Source organism: Vulpes lagopus, chromosome 20, assembly GCF_018345385.1.
Source record: "Vulpes lagopus strain Blue_001 chromosome 20, ASM1834538v1, whole genome shotgun sequence".
Lineage (NCBI taxonomy): Eukaryota > Metazoa > Chordata > Mammalia > Carnivora > Canidae > Vulpes > Vulpes lagopus.
The window spans coordinates 15,533,991-15,542,518 of NC_054843.1; the positions used below are offsets into that span (position 1 = coordinate 15,533,991).

Below are 8,528 nucleotides of genomic sequence, written 5' to 3' on the forward strand. Positions count from 1 at the left end.
AGATGGGTAATGGCAGATGGAGGAGGAAAAATGCAGAATATTGTAAGAATATTAAACACAAAGACCTAAGCTGTGGAACCAAGAGAAAGTGATGTTCCCTGAGAAAGTGATGTTGGTATGAGAAGTCAAGGAGAACTGGGAGTTAAATAAGTAAAGAAAGAGGGGGACCTGGGAAAGGATATGTATATATATTTAGTAATTTATTCTAGCTATAATGCAGGCTAAGGACTTTAAGGTAGCATCATGTGAACTTGTGAGTCCATTCATGAGATATTCTGTTGTACTTGCTTCTGTGTGTTTCACAGCACTTGGGGGTCATCTGGGTTTGGATCACATAGTAGTGAAAAAAGGGATAAAAGAACTTCAGAAACAACTAAAACAGGTAATTACTGTGATCTTAGACAATTGAGACCAGTGCTGCCATTACTGTTAATGCTTGAGTGATACCTTCTTGTTATAAATGCAACAACACCTGAGGGCGGTTTGCAGGGCCAGTGCATAGGAAAATGAATTGTCAAGAATACACAGTATATTGATATGGGCTGTCATTAGGTCCCATAATTTTGGCTTGCCAATGGCATATGTCTTCCCAACTAGACCAGCTGTACACGCAAAGCTCCTGATGTATTGGGGATCATGGGCTTTTCTGAGGAACTAATGGTTGGCTGGGTTTGCTGGATCCTTGAGAATGAATGAAGGGGTTTCGAGGGATGAGGCTGAGTGGGTGGGCCAAGGCCACATCAGGTTAGGTCTTTACCCTCAGTGCAGTGGTAGCTGGTAGAGGACTTTCCCCTGGAGAGGGACATGATCTACTATAAGCATAGCATGAAGCAGGGCAAGGGTGAATGTTTGCTCTTGCTCTCCTACAGGGACGGGTGATGGTTGTTGACACTAAGTGGTGACAGAAGCAATTGAAAAAGTGAAGAGACACAGGAGATATTTAGGAGGTCAGACTGACAGGACTTTGATGGGCTGGCTATGGCCAGTGAGGAGGAGGGAAATGTTCATTGTGAGTCTTGATCTCCAGATTAGAAACAGAATGTGGTGGTGCCATTCGTTGGCAATTGCAATAGGCAACACCAGCAAAGGATCAACTTTGTAGAATATTTTTGTCCATCTATTCATGCAGACATATTTCACACTCTGAAACCATAGTGTACATTTTTTGTATTTATTTTTATTCACAGAAGAACATCAATATTAATATGCATATATCTATGTGAACACACACAAAAATATTAGGTTGGCCATGAATGGTCTAAACTAGTGAAAACCTTTATTTAGGTTTTTTTTTTTTTTTAAAGAGTTTATTTATTTATTCATGAGAGACACACAGAGAGAGGCAGAGACATAGGCAGAGGGAGAAGGAGGCTCTCCACGGGGAGCTCAATGTGGGACTTGATCCCAGGACCCCAAGATAACAACCTGAGCCAAAGGCAGACGCTCAATCAGTAAGCTATCCAGGTGCACCCCTTTATTTAGCTTTATTATAAACTTAAGAAATTTGAAAATTTTATACTATGTATATTATTTCTAAAAATCTGCCCTATGTGATTTGGCCATGGGTTTCTAAACAATTGTAATGTGTTAATTCCACTTCATAGAATGAAATTTGAGTTCTTAGGATTTAGCATCATATTCAAGGCCCTGAGCCACTCTCCAGCATTTCTGTTCTCATCCTGAGGGTACTGTGTTTTCTTGGTATTGATAATGTTGGTCCCTTTGCCTTGGTTGTCCTCTAACCACTTCTGCCCCAGCTAAGCTTGTAGTCATCCTTTAAGACCTTTTTGAAATGTCACCTCCTCTTCAAAGCTTTCCTGGGTCCTTGTCACATGGTTTCTAAATTGCCATCTTCTGGTCTGAGTATCACAGATAGACTTGAATGAAAGTGAAGTTGTTTTTATTAGCCTCCTTTAGATCAAGATTTCTAAAATGTTTTTGATGATTCTTCCTCCCAACCAGTCAACACTGTACCCTCTGATTTAAGTTGAGTTCCCCTAGAAGCAGGTCCTGAGATGAGGATTTGAAAATAAGTAATCTCTTTTGGGAAGGAATCCCAGGAAGTGCCTTTCAGGGAGTGGGAGCTTTGAGACAGGGAAGGGAAGGAAGCCAGTAGGAGGTGCATTTCTGAGCAAGTAATAACCACTGACGACAACCAGGGCTCATTCCCTTGGGGCCTCTGAGAAGCATGTATAAGGTGCCTTAGGGTTGGCACCCCGGAGGGTGAGGACACTGGAGAGATGGTCCTCTATTGTCTCTCAGTGGTCCAGGGCTGCTCCAAGGGGACTCCCCAGTACTTTTGGCCTCCTTCAGTCTCTCTGCTCCTGGGCCTGATGCACTCCAGCATCCAGAGGGCCCTTCATGCACAAAGTTGCAGGTATTTGCAGTTGAAACCTGTTCATGCATAGATGCACAGGGCAAAGTAATGGCTGAAGGCAGTGGTGGTGTCTGCAGTGCCCTTAAATACCTACAGCATTTTCATATTTCTAAGTCATGCTCAACAACGAAAGTTTCTCCCTTTTCCTCCAAAACAATGAAGAGGATGTAGTATTTGAGAAGGGGAAGAGTGCATTACCAGAAGGGAGCATGGTAGGGACCTGCTTTTTAAAAAAAAAAAAAATTAAAAAAAATTTTTTTATTAAATGTACCTAAAGTTTTTAGCTAATATATTTTAATGGTGAACATATTAAAAATCAGGGTCTAGAATTTATAGTGGTTGTAAAAGGAAAGTGAAAAATAACAAGGCTCTGGAGTCTGACTGTTTTTAGCATTTAAGTGCCACCAGCAGAAGGAAGGGGTTATAAAATCTTATCACAGAATACGGGTGGCATTAGCCACAGAGTTATACAAAGGAGAATTTTCTCATGAACAATGTAGTGCAAAGCCTGTTTAATGAAGAGCTCTGAATTTGGATGAGGACTTAGTTTAGGAATGTGTTACTTGAAGTCTTAAAAAATAGCAAATGTATTTTACGTGAAGTATATGCATTAAAGCAGGCTTATTTGATTTTTTTTCCCAGTAAAGAGAAAAATGGTTCCTTTCATCCCATTTTCCATATATTTATAGCATTCGGTGTCCTCTGATGCTTTTCTATTGTGTTCTCTGCTAACCCTCACTTCTTACTCTCTCTCCCTAGTACTGACTACTTTTTTAGATGATGTGATTTCTGGATTTGTGGACTACATTAATTTTTCAAGAAATGAATTGGTACTGCATTGCTGTCACAGTGCCTGAGTTATAAAGTACTGAGGTGATTCGTTATCCCTACACATCTGGAGAAAGTAGTTTAAGTTGAGAAAATGTATATAAATAAAATCTTATTCATCTGCACTGTTCCTGTTACAAATACCATTTAAAATCAAAGGGAGGTAGAGTCTTGGTGGGTTTGTATTACCTTAAATTACTTTAAAGAGCAAAGTCAGACCACTCATTGGCTGGTTTTACTCTTTCCAAATCCTATTCCCAGAAGAACGCCAATAGCATCCAGCAGTTTAATTCGTTATTATGCAAAGTCCAAGTGAGTGAAATTTTAACCTCTGCTTCTAACCACTTGGTGTTGGTTTTATCTGTAATGAACTTAGTGAAAGGCATCTGATGACAGATTCTTTTATGTGCTCCTATTACCTAACATATGAAGTCCTCCGAAGAGTTTAATTTAACCGCTTTATACTGAAAAAAGTCATGTGGTGGAGCAGGAATATTAATTAAGAATTCTAGGTGTTTTCATAAGAAATCCCGAAGGGCACTATTGGATGAGCCCACAGGGGGAGTGTTTGTAACAAAGCCCTGACTGGTGTGGTTAGGTCTGGGGCATATTGTGGTCAAGAGAACACAGCACTGAAACCAAAATTAGCTTCAGAGTAACTTAAATCCATTACATCTCTCTAAAGCAATGCTTTTTAAAATTCCTTTCTCACCACTCTCCCATCCACTGTGCGTATTCTCTGCAGGTGTACCTGATCCTTTAGTTTTCAAATGTCTTTCACCCGGGAAAGCTCCTTTTCCAGCCCCAGCTCTGCAATTTCCTATACTCTTCTTCCCTCCTACCTACCTGATTCTGCCTTCAAAAGCCTCAAAGAATCAATCTGGCAAGAGTGAGAGCTCCTTGGAGGGTAGAAAAGAGGACGACAGACTAGATAAAGGTAGAACCGTTTTAATAGGGTGGAAGAATGAAAAAGTCAAGGGATTCTCATAAAATAATCTTTGTAAAGTGTACAGATAGGGGTATAGGATAATTGTTTATTTGACAGCCCCAAAGGGCATGTTATTAATGGCAGGCATGGCTGTCCCTTACAACAGCTACCCCAAGACTTTAGAGAGATGCATTCCAAAGTTCCATCCTACATTGTGACTCTTCCAGAAACCCTTTCTAAACCTAGAGTTTCCATTCTACATTGTGACTCTTCCAGAACCTGCTAATATCTTAAAATTGTGCCACTCATGAGTTCCACAAGTTGAAGACAGTTTGAGAACTCTCAGATTTGGCCAATAATTCTATATGCTATCTATACAATCCATGATTTCCAGGACCTCATTCATTCTTCCAATCCTCTTTCCTTCTTTTAATCTCTCTTGTTTGGGAAAGCATTTTGGTTAACCTCCTTGGACTTCCTCCAGTTCAGCTATGTTTCCTTTGAAATATGGCAGGCAGAGTTTCTCACAGTATTCCAGGTGGTAGGAGTCAGTTTTGGATGAGGAAGGACAAACTTGTGTGATTTACTTGTAGAGTTTTTTTTTAGCTAATGTCCAGCATTATTTTTATTGTTATGGCTTTTTAAAAGGCCAATATCTTTAAAAAATACACCATAGTGATTCCTACACCATTTTCCTTGGTCATAACCAATGCTGAGACTGTCATAACGAATCTTCTGGAAACATGGTTTGAACTAATTGTTGTACTTACCTAACCTGTACCCACATAAAATATTTTTTTTCACACCCTTCACATATCCATAATGATCTGAAAAGATCATTAAAAATGCTCCTCCCATTTCCAATTACATATCTGTGTGAGGCTGAATTTTCTTCGCATATTTTAACTAAAACAAAAGATTGCAGCAGATTGAATGCAGCAGCAGGTATGAGTCCAGCTGCCTTCTGTTAAGGCATGCGTTAAAGAGACTGGTAAAAATGTAAGACTATATTATTCTTCTCATTAAGTTTCTTTTTTGAAAACTATATTTTTCATAGAAATGTCATTTCTGTTAACATGTAATGGATTCACTATTGTTACTTAAGAATGAATAAGTTAATATTAAAAAATATGAATTTAAATTTCTACTATAGGAAATACCAATTGATGTAACCCATATAACAAAGCCCTTCGAGGTTTCTTAGCAATTTTTCAGAATGTGAAAGGATATTGAGGTCCAAAATTTTGAGAACTGTTGGACTTTGGAGAATCCAAATATCATTTCCACATTCTTTGTGCACATGATTGTTTACTTCATTACATTTTCTTCACTCACTAGGGCATTTATATTAATTTTAGAGCATAGGGCAGTTTCCTGCTGGCTTTAAATTTTATCCTAGAGTGGAGTACATGTAACAGTAAGAAAACACAGTGGTAACAGTATGGTACAAAGACTAATGTTAATTTTACCTTTTCTGTGGTTCAGAATGAGTATCTTAAAAATTTGGTATTTAGCCTCCAAATAATTTTAACAACTGGGTTTTTATCATGAAAGTAGAGGTTTTTCTTTTTCTGTTATGTTGATGGACATGAAGATTAAAAAAATGAGTGAGATCTGGCAATATCATCTAATTCTTAAAAAATTTAGGAATTTCTCTACTTTCCAAGATGGCTAAGAGAAAAGCCTCCAAATTTTAGAGACAATTGAACAACGTGAAAAAGGGAGTTTACGAAACTAGCTAAGGCTCTTTTGCTTCTAGTATGAGTGAAGTTGACCCCAGTGGATCCTCTCATGGCCATATTTTACATGGTCCTGTTTCTAGCTGCAGTGAAATAAGACACAAGCAGCATTTGAGAACAAACAAGGACTGATAATTTCTCAGAAAACATGCATCTTGAAGAGTCTTTAGATCTCTTTCAAATGGAAACAAAGTATTGTGCAATAGATTAAACACTATGGTAGTGCAACTGACTGCTTTTGAATGCTTGAATAAATACACCAAGGATCTTGCATGTGAAAACAGATGGGATGTAGAGACAGATTTGAGAATTCCTAGGAGAAGTTAGATTTATTGCGAAGTAAAACAACTAAGCTATGACTTTGGCTGTAGGGAATGAAGCACTGACAGCTGGTGTGGTAAGCAGAATAATGGCCTCCTAAACATGTCTGTGTCTTAATCCCCACGGCCTGTGTTTTACCTTCCATGGTAAAAAGGACTTTGCAGAGGTAATATCAAGGATGTGAAGATGGGGGAAATTATCTTGGACTATCCAAGTGGCCCACGCTAATTGCAGAAGTTTTTAAAAGCAGAGAATCTCCCCTGGCTCTGGTCAGAGACAGGGAGATGTGATTATAGAAGAATGAATGGTTAGAGATGCAATGTTGCTGGCTCTGAAGATGGAGAAAAGGAGCATGTGTCATGGAATGTGGGTGGTCTCAAGAAGCTGGAAAAGGCAAGGAAATAGACTCCCAGAGACTCTAGAAGGAATGCAGGATGGTAGACACCTAGATTTTGTCCTGGTGGGGCTCTTAGTAGACTCCTAATCCAAGAAATGCAAGATAATAAATTTATATTGCTTTAAACTGCTAAATTTATGGCAATTTGTTATGGTAAAGAATGAATACAGCTGGTTTTTCATTTTCTCTTTGGGTGTGCTAATGCCTGGTTTACAATATGCCATCTAAATCAGTTGACCAGGGATGCCTGGGTGGCTCAGTGGCTGAGCGTCTGCTTATGACTCGGGGCAGGATCCCAGGGTCTTGGGATCAAGTCCCACATTGGGCTCCCTGTGGGGAGCCTGCTTCTCCCTTTGCCTTTATCTCTGCCTCTCTCATGAATAAATAAATAAAATCTTAAAAAAAAATCAGTTGACTAAATAATAAGATAGGCACATGTTGCTTTTCTATTTCTTTCATGAGGACCCCATTGGGACTCACTTGTAAGTCTGATATCAGAGTGAGTGAGGAAGGAAGGCAGTGTTCTGGAGAAATCATTCTATCATCTTCCCTTTTCTTTTGGTGAGACAAGGAGTCTTAAAAATCACTTAAATCAATGGAGTAATTTATCATTGTTATTGAAGATCTACAGATAGAGAATATTTTGCAGAGGAGAATGGGTTGAAAGAAATGTTAAAAATTATTCCTTAAAAAATTATTTGCTAATATTGAAGCTTGGCTGGGTAATATGGCAAAAGTAGGGGAAAGGTCAAAGTGGGACAAGAAAAGAAAAATTCACTAAGCTGCTTGAAGAGAGGAGAGCAGATTTTTTTTTTCTTTTAAAGATTTACTTATTTTAGAGAAAGAGAGCGAGCGAGCACACCCATGTGTGCGAGTGGGAGGAGGGGCAGAGGGAGAGGGAGAGAGAGAAAGAGAAGCAGACTCCTTGCTGAGCGTGGAGCTGGTCACAGGGCTTGATCCCACCTCCCTGAGATTGTGACCTGAACCGAAATCAAGAGTTGGAGGCTTAACTGACTGAGCCACCCAGGCACCCCCAATTTCTGCTTTTTCACTTTCATGCAATTTTGTTGACGTGGGGCCAGAAATGCCTGGGGGGAAGATCAGCATGTACAAAATGGTAGCAGCAGTGAAGAGTTACTCTGGATGCAGAATTGGAAATGCCAAAGCAGTTTGAAGCCAGCCAGGAAGTTTGCCAAGCTATAAAGGCATTAGCACTTGCTGTCTCTACATGCTCCACCTGGTCTGGGGACCAGGACAGTCTCAGTGATGTTTACGTTCAGCATTTTAATTTTGAAACTGCCTACATTTTGTCATTGATTTTTATTTAAAGTAAATCATTTTTGTTAAATGATTTGTTTTACATGACTTAAGAGTAATTTTATTACATCTTAGGGCCAACGGTTTTCCTGGGAGATGGCAGCTGGAAGTCGGGGGGAAATTAGGCTTACCTGAAAGAATTTGGCTTTTTCGCTTTTTCCCTCCACTGTGTCCATTCAAAGCCTACCTGTGTTTCATAACTTTAGTGGAAAGGGAACGGTTACTTGCCAAAACCTCCTGGAACATGCTGAATATCATGGTATGAAGAACATAACATCTAGTAAAATTGCTAAGCAGAGAGTTTAGAGCTACCACCCTAATCACTTGTGTCTCTCCCAGATGGTGTCCCAGATATAAATTTCTATAAGGAGACAAGAAAAGCAAACCTTTAACCAGCTGCACATTTTATTTGAAGTCTCAGGACACTTAGAAAATGTCTCATGAGTATAAGGAAGTTTAATTGTAAGAGCAATGCATTTGGAGGTCTGAAAGGAACAAGAATGGGCAGGAAAAGTTTTCTATGTGGTCTGGTTTATACTCCCCAGCTAGGGTCAGCTTGTAGAAAGTCAGCATTTTTAGCCAGTCCTGGCTTTCCTCTACTGGTCTGGGAAGATTCAGTTA

At 39.4% G+C, this 8,528-nt stretch overlaps 1 pseudogene; it reads right to left on the bottom strand.

Moving 5' to 3' along the window:
• Positions 1-241: 241 nt before the first annotated feature.
• Positions 242-8,165, bottom strand: LOC121479350 (annotated as a pseudogene).
• Between the last annotated feature and the right edge of the window lie 363 nt (positions 8,166-8,528).